This window comes from Nicotiana tabacum, chromosome 22 (assembly GCF_000715075.1).
Source record: "Nicotiana tabacum cultivar K326 chromosome 22, ASM71507v2, whole genome shotgun sequence".
Lineage (NCBI taxonomy): Eukaryota > Viridiplantae > Streptophyta > Magnoliopsida > Solanales > Solanaceae > Nicotiana > Nicotiana tabacum.
Window position 1 is genome coordinate 20,491,609 of NC_134101.1, and position 8,888 is coordinate 20,500,496.

The 8,888-nt window shown below is 40.8% G+C and overlaps 1 long non-coding RNA gene across 1 annotated transcript; it reads left to right on the forward strand.

Moving 5' to 3' along the window:
- The first annotated feature begins 4,565 nt into the window (after window positions 1–4,565).
- LOC107812630 (uncharacterized) lies at window positions 4,566–8,118 on the forward strand. The gene is made up of 3 exons (XR_012705575.1): window positions 4,566–4,779; window positions 4,899–4,985; window positions 5,136–8,118. It is a non-coding gene; the product is annotated as an uncharacterized LOC107812630 (long non-coding RNA).
- The last annotated feature ends 770 nt before the right edge of the window (window positions 8,119–8,888 follow it).

Genomic DNA, 8,888 nt, shown 5'->3' on the forward strand with positions numbered 1-8,888 from the left:
GCATGGGAGGGAAAGTTACTGGCCCGGACTCTCCGCATCAGGAGAGTGGACGGCATGTTGGATTTTATGAATGACAGAGATCTCCATCCCCGTGTAGTCCAGCGCCTGCGGGATACGGGCTTCTACAGGATTTTGGAGATCGGGCGGCTGTAGCTTGACTAGCCTTTGATCACGGCCCTGATAGAGCGGTGGCGACCGGAGACGCACACTTTCCACCTGCCCATTGGCGAGGCCACCATCACGCTGCAGGACGTGGAGGTTTTATATGGGATGCCTGTTGATGGGTTGCCCGTTGCACTGCCTCAGGCCATGAGAGAGATTACGCGTGGGCAGTATTTGGACATGCTGCAGCAGCTCACTGGTTTCAGGCCACAGGATGAGACTGCACACTCAGGGGCCAGTCGCATGAGTTTGACATCTATTCGACAGCATTTGGAGATATTGCACCCCGACATCACCGGGGAGACAGATGATCTGCATATTCACCGATATACGAGGTTGTTGTTGCTCCTTCTGTTTGGGGGGGTCTTGTTCCCGAACACTTCAGGGAACCTAGTCAGCTTGCGATTTCTTCATCATCTTCAGCTGCTAGATGATTTACCCCGGTACAGCTGGGGTGCTGCTGTTCTTGCCTACTTGTACAGGCATTTGTGCCAGCGAGCATGTGCACCCAACATGACGTATGTGGATTTTTGCCGCTTCTACATATGACAACATATTCGAATACTCTGTTCATTCCTTCCAATTCTATCTAGTATAAATTTATCTTAAACTTTACGTCAACTTTGTATGTTATGTTTGGTCCTGGGAGCGGTTCCTGCAGTTGCAGCCACCTCTACCACCATTACCTCCGGATATACCACCTCCGTTTCTCCCTCTAGCTAGGAGGTGGGTTCTCCGGCGTGGATATATACGAGATTACGAGGCTCGGCATCATCTCCCCCTTTGAAGGGATGTGTTGGATATGCTGGAGGGTGCACAGGTAAACGTGTACCTAAACTTACTTGGTATAGCTTCACATGTGTTGCGCATACTCACGTTTTCTGTTGTTATTTGATAGTTTATCTGGACGCCATACATCGATGACTTGATAGGTGGGCTGCCGATTATTGCTCGGTCGGTCGACTGATTTGGAGCACTTCCGTCCCGCTGATGTGCCTTGATATTGTGGAGCATCATGCCACGGAGCGGGTACTTCGCCAGTTTGGCCATCCACAGTATATATCGAGGGGGCCTACATGGGAGGCCACACATTATCAGCAGGATGATCGTTCCAGGGCAGACGACGCATATGTAGCATGGCTAGAGGCACAGGTCCATAATTGGGACTGGCGAGCTGACCTGATTCCGCCCCCCCTTCACATATCCAAACAGAGACTATTCATCTCTATATGCCCTGGTACCGCCGCGTTACCCGACCTTTTGTCGGGAATCCCATTCATCAAGCTGGCGGTCGGTACGTTCCATACGCCAGGCAGCACGAGGCCCTGGTATGTTTTCTGTTATTATTAATTATATAACTGTAACTTAGTGTTCTGTAGTTTATACTTTATACGTTGTGCAGGCTATTGGCCTACATATAGTCTACCAGATGGGACTGCAGATGCAGTAGCATGCCGTCGAGGGAGCGGCCGCTTTGCACGATTACGGTCGGCAGGTTGCAGAGGTGGCTGCCCGGACACTACAGCGAGCTCGAGAGGATCAGTGCTTGGGACACGACCCTACTTATGTGGCGCCAAAGCAGTACCAACGAGGTAGGGGCGCCCCACGAGGCAGGGGTCCCCCTCGAGGTAGGGGTGCCCCACGAGGCAGGGCTACCGCACGGGGTCGTGGTGGGCGGCGAGGAGGTGGTACCCAACAAGGGGGCATTGAGGCCCCTATTGATGATGTTGATGCTGATCTGCCGGGTGACCTACATGAGCCGGACGAGTATCCCACCAGCATGCTGTCTTACAGCCTTGGGATACAGCTCACTCTAGGGACTTCGCAGGTGACCCCGTCAGGTCTATTATTGATCACGGGCACGGACCTTACCGGAGAGGATTGGGAAGCATACTTCCCAGGCTCATCGACCGCTGCTGAGGATCGGCCGACCCGAGATTTGGATAGTGGGCACCGGTTTAGTTATGGCTCATCATCACAGGCGCAGGTATGTTTTTATTAGTATTAAATTTAAATTTGTTTTTTCTTTTCTCATTTATTTTTTAAAACTTTATTAATTTTCTTATTAAGGCTTCATCCCCGCCCGTCACGGAGGCCTATTTGTGCGATGCTGACATGGCTGTGACGGATGATTATATTCAGGAGCCCGACGAGACCATGGTAAGACAATTTAAATTATTGTGACTTAATGTATACTTTCCTATACTGAGCTGACTTATTCTTCTGTAGGTTTCTACTGGACCGACGGCCCCTTCTACCGATCCTGCCAGCACCACTGATGATCATGCTGCAGCGCATCCTGCTATAAAGAGGCGCCGTGATGAGGATGATCCTGATAGCATAGCCGGGCGAGATGGGATGCGCCTCAGGCTAGCGGCTGCATTGAAGCACACAGGCTGTGGGACACATTGATTTTTTTTTTTTGTATTTTATGTAAATATTATTTTATGTAAATAATATCAACAGTTTTTTATGTTTATATAATATGCGCATTATGTTTTTATTTCCCCGTTCCTTCTTTATTTTAATACTACAACACAAACACAAAACATAGCAACTTAACATAATTTAAATTCAGTACAACTAATGAAAATATATGACACGGGAAACATAAAGATAAAGTAGTACACTCAACACATACATGTCATTGTTTAGTCACTGCCGCTCATTATTCTCTGCTCCAACCACTTAAATTTATCTTCCATCTTATTTTTTTCTAGTTCTGCCTCTTTCAGTTTCTCATTCAACTCCGCAATTTCTCGTTTATATTCTTTTTCATATTCACACTGTTTTAAGGTCAAATCATGAAGATACTGCAAAGATCATTTGTAGCATTCCTGCTTACAGTTTTCCTCAATCCATACCTCAAAATTGCAAAAAGGTTCGCCGGGAACCCTATAAAACTTGTTCACACACATCCAGTAACGGCGTCCAACTTCACCATCATCCCAACAGTCATTCATCATACATATTTTGCCGCACTGGCTCCTTGGTACATAAAGGCGTTCAGACATTTGTTAAAGCTTAAAAAAAATCTTGCTTTTATGGAAAGTTTTGCTATTGGTTATTGTTAAGCGCAAAAAATAACTAGAATGCGCCCGTTATTTATAGCCAAGGCAATACACATAACGTAGTATTTAATCGCGCTATATATATATTCACATAACGTAGTATTTAACCGCGCTATACTTTGCGTATTAAAGATTCTTTCGGACACAAAACAGCTTTTTCTCAGACAGGCAGCTTTTTAGTTCGACAAGACAATACACATAACGTAGTATTTAACCGCGCTATATATATTCACATAACGTAGTATTTAACCGCGCTATATATATTCACATAACGTAGTATTTAACCGCGCTATGTGTATTCACATATTTATCAAAAATCTACCTTTAACTCAACTATTTTTGAACTATATTTATCGACTATATTTATCAACTATATTTATCAAATATATTCACATATTTTTCCGTTTTTTAATCCAATACTATTTTTGATTACATGAACGGGAGGGAGAAATGCATTAATTTACTCAACTGGAAAATGTTAAATATCTCCCCACCAATAGCCCTCGCCAACGCTCAGACGCAGGCAGATGCCAACAGTGTCACACGCGCAAACAATGCCGTGCGCGCAGACTCTAGTGCTGAAGATAAGGTTGTTGCCAACAGATCTTCTTCTACCTTGTAGGAATCTAGGTCCTTTTCATTGTAAATATAGAGTAGTTTTATTTCATGTATTTCCATTATGTCTCTCTAGCTTAGTTAGGTCAAGTCGTGTAACTTTGATTATTTATTTTTTTAAGCATTATTAGGGGGTCAAGCAATCAAACTTTCTAGCAAGCAAACAATTCTCTATACTAGTGTCTCTCGCCCTCGACACAGTGTTGCTTTTCTGTAATAGCTTTCATTAATACAATCAAGCTTTATTTCATTCTCAATTCTCTTTACTGTTTTCTCAATTGCTATTGACACTGGTTTTCCGTATGGTATTGACAATCTCGTATAGCGTACGGAGGGGACCCAAGTTGGCGGATAGTAACTTCATGGACATCGGTTGCTTAGTCTTACGTCGCCCTTCCAAGGAATCTCAGGAAGGCGCCGCGTAACAGTGTGCATGTGGCTTGTTAAGAAGTAACAAATATCGGAAGAATGGTAAAAAACATTATTCGCATAATATATGTGTTGATTATGTATTACAATTAAATTTATTTTGCTTAATCATGATTAGTTGATATTCTTTTCTTCTTATTAATTTATTTAACCATAACAAATTGATATGATTTGGTGTATAACTATTAACTATTACTATATGGCTAAGTTTTACAATTTTTATTCTAAATTTTGTAAAATCTAAAAAAAGGTTTCTCGAACATTTTAACTACAGTAACCTTTTAAAGTAACTGCTAATTGTTTCAGTGAAAAACACAGTAGTTGTACGCCCAATCGCACAATCACAAAGAGAATCCGTCGCCCATGGCCGGAAGATTGAGTCACACAGCTTCACGTATTTTGGGGTGGGAATGGAATCGTGGCACGCGCTTCCACCTCCTCTCATCGAACACGCTCCGGCATGGGCCTTCCCGTCGGCAAACACATCGTGCATGACAAGCCCGTAATGCTCCTTCTAAAAAATCTCCACACATAGTAGAGTAGCTTTTTAAGTTCCATTTTCGTGGAATTCCATTCAATTACCTAATCTTATGCTAACTATTTTCGTGGATATTATTATAGCTTCCGGTGAATGATGAACTTGTGTGGGACAATGGGACTCCTTTTTCCGAACCTCATATCGATCGTATAGCAGACACTGTCGGAAAGGTAAGATCTTTTAAAAGTCAAATAAACATTCTAAATTTCAGTTAATTCAAATTTTGTAATAGAAAATAGAACGGAGAGACTATTGTCTATTTACAATTTTAGTTTTTTTTGTTAGTCAGATTAATTATTAGGTGTCATGTTTAATGACAGTTTGAGGCGTTGGCTTGGCTATGCGGTGGGTTGAGCTTTTTTGTATGAAACAAACCAATTAACAGCCAAACCAACTAGCTATATTGATTCCCTAAATGGAATTACAATCAACTGGAAATTGCAAGGAAATAGTAAAAGGATAGCTGCAGGATAACGGAAGGGATGAGAAGATAGAAATACACCATACAAGAAGGAGATGAGAAGTACAGAGCTTTTCACATAACATTTGCCTAATCCAGTAATCCTCATAACCCAGACGATAACCCCTTTTATTCACTTTGTCATGTGCTTTTTTAACCTGGATCCCAGACAAATCTCTTGTTGGGCTTTCTAATTCTTGGACCTCTTCGCGGTTTAGCCCCTGGTCCAACAGCCTCTGTCCAAATAACTACCCCATAAATATTATTTGAGTTATTCTGGTTCACAACAAACTGTTAGCTGTTTGGAACGACAAAGACACCAAAATCCCGTTTGTATTATCCAACTGAAGATACTTTTGTATTTGCTGATATTAGTTACTACATCTATCTTTGGTTGAGGGTTTGAGTTGTATTGAAAAATCTGTACCTCTTGAATCTGATCTGGTTGGTGCCTTTGAGAGAACTGTCATCAGCTCATTGTGTTAGATATATTCTATAGGTTTGAAGCGACACAGTCATGTGTTGTTAGTTTGTTACTGATACGGGGGGCTTTACTTATTGAATTACTTTGTTACTAGTGAATTCACTCCCTCTATTTGATTTTGTGATCTTTTACTGAAAGTAGTTTTGACTTTAGAAACTTGAAAGCTTTAATTGCACAAAAGTTTATAATTATGTAGTCATTATTACACGCACAAGAGTTTGTAGGCTTACTGTCATTAGTTAATGTCATAACAGAAGTTTCATTCTAGAAAATAAAGATGAGAGGTTACAAAATAGACTAAATAGTTCCTCTCTATTGGTATGATGTACCAGTATAACACAGACTTAGATCTTTTGGTTGTCCCACAAAGTTCCATAATTTGAAGTGAATCTGTCTGAAGTGCAAAACGGATACTGAGCTGTGCATATTTGTTATTGTATGCTAAATTGAGTTTGTTTTTTTTCTTTTCAAGTGCAGACAATGGTTTTAAAGGTTTCGGTTTCAGCGTGAGGGGAATGATGTGAAAGATTTCCCCAGAGAGAATTCTTTGAATTGCATCACCCTTTATCTTTTGAAAAGTACAGAAAATTCTGGTTTTATTATGGACCAACTGATGATGAAATAGATAAGAATATTTTTGGTTGACCAGAAGCTATAAAAGATTGCGGAGGGAAGGGTGTGTAGAATAGTGCTCTGCAGGTGTTTATGAATTGGCAACGCCCCTTTAGTACGTATAATCAGTGTTATCAAAGGCGAAGAGCCTAAAAATGTTATAAGGCACGTTGGGGCTTTAAGCGCAAAGCGCAAATAAAGCGTGAACTTTAATGAAAAAATGCGCAACTGGAGAAAAAGTAAAAATATGTATATGTAGTTTAAGACCAAAAACTATAAGCATGAATAACAAATATATGGACAAAAAAATTCCGATAAAGTGAAATGTCAATTGTTTAGTGTCGCATTTTCAGAATTACATTCATTGGCAAGGAAAGGTATGCCTTAGAGCCTTGATGCGACACTGAAGCGCCCGTAAAGCGAGACGAAGCACTCAACATGTTTTGAGTCTCGCTTCAAGACTTAAAGTGCGCCTTTGATAACACTGTTACGTATCATAGTGGTTTTCGGGGTCTTTCATCACCCCACTCTTTCTGGCAAAAGTTCCATCGTCTTCAGGGTACTACTTTGGCTATGAGCACAGCCTATCATCCTCAAACGGATGGGCAGTCTGAGGCTCTGAATAAATGTGTAGAACAATACCTTCGGTGTTATGTGGCTGATTCTCCAAAATATCGGGTAGGCATGCTACCTTGGGCAGAATACTGGTATAACACTTCATTCCAGACTTCAGCGGGGATGTCACCTTTTCAAGCGCTATATGATCGTGAACCTCCAACTCTCGCTCGCTATACTCAACGTAGCATATCTCATGACCTTGTTGAGGCATACTTCCTTCACAAAGATGAGGTTCTGGAGAAGCTTAAGGGAAATTTGTTACAAGCCCAACATCGTATGAAAAAGTTTGTTGATCGCAAGAGGACTTAGGTCACATTGCAAGTCGGGGATTGGGCTTATGTTAAGCTTCAGCCATACCGTCAACATTGACTGCGTCTTCAGACGCCGCACAAGCTGGAACGCAAATACTTTGGGCCCTTTAAGGTTTTGAAACAGATTGGACCTGTTGCGTACAAGTTGGAATTGCCGGCAGCTGCACAGATTCATCATGTGTTTCATATTTCAGTGCTTAAGAGATGTGTGGGATCCCAAGATCAACAGGTTACGCCACTGCATTTACGCGACACTACCCCATCACAGGATAATCCGAACCTTGAGGACAAGGTTCTTTTCGGGGACGGAGGTAATGTTATGAACACTTCTGATGCCCAATCCGCTATCCTAGTCAGCAGCCACGTCATGGATCCTCAAGGAACTGGAAACGTGAGGCGTAACACGAGAATTTGAAAAATGCCAAAAGCTGTAACTGATTTTGTTTGGCATCTAGGGCAGAGAACACGTGAGCAGGAGCAAATTCTAGAAGAACAACAACTATAAATAAGAAAGTAGTTGTTGAAATAGGATAGACTTAAATCATGAGTGATCTCTGATTTCCTCTCATCCCCCTTCTGTATCTGTTCTTCTCACCTCCCTTCTGGTCTATATCTTTAGATACTAATCAGTGTTTTAAAAGGCGTTATCGGGGCAAGCCCTGGGGCGAGGCGCACCAAAAACGTCCCGAGGCGATGGTGTGGGGCAAAAGTCTCAAGAGGCGTACGCTCGGCAATTCGGGGCGTAAGCCCTAGAGACTTTTTCAAATTAAAATAAAATTTGTTGAATAAGTCCTTTATATAATTCCTAAATTCTCAAAAGTCAGCTTGGTAATTACTCAAAAAGTCCAAAAAGGAACTCAAATGTATTAAATTTAAAAGTCAAGACCTTTTTTATTGATTGAAGCCCTAATTCGTGGTCTTTCCCAATTCTTTATCTTGTCCACTAGTCTGCTAATATCTCCCAAAAGCAACAAATAAAGTTTTTACAAATACAAAGAGAACTCAATTCTCCTTCATAACAGCAAGTTCAAAATTTAAATTGTATGTTAATCATTCTTTTTGTTTCTCCATATAGAAAACTTTATTCTTTTAGACTCAAGTTACTCGTGCTTATAAGTAGCGTATAATAGATTGTTTTGACTAATTTTTTGTGAGGATGAACCGCATATATATATATATTACATATTTATAGTTTTCTTCAATTTTTATGCAATTTTACATATTTATAAATATTTACTGTCATTATATTATTTTATAAAATATTAAAAATTAAATACTTATGGGGCTTACGCCTCGCTGAGGCATATGTAAAACGTTTCATCTTACGCCCACGCCTTTTAAAACACTAATACTAATTTGTCTCAGTAATTCCATTATTGAGTATTGAGTTTGCTACCTAGATCAGTAATTGAGTTGATTATTGTCATATAGAGGAGTTGGGTTTACTAGTTGTCTATTGTTTACTCTCTCTTCTGGTAGGCGTAAACTTTTCGCCAATTGTCTCTGAATGCATACCCTGGGCTTTTTAATGATGTTTTGATCAGTTTAAAAAAAAAAAAAAAAGAAGAAGAAGATGAAAAAATGTCTG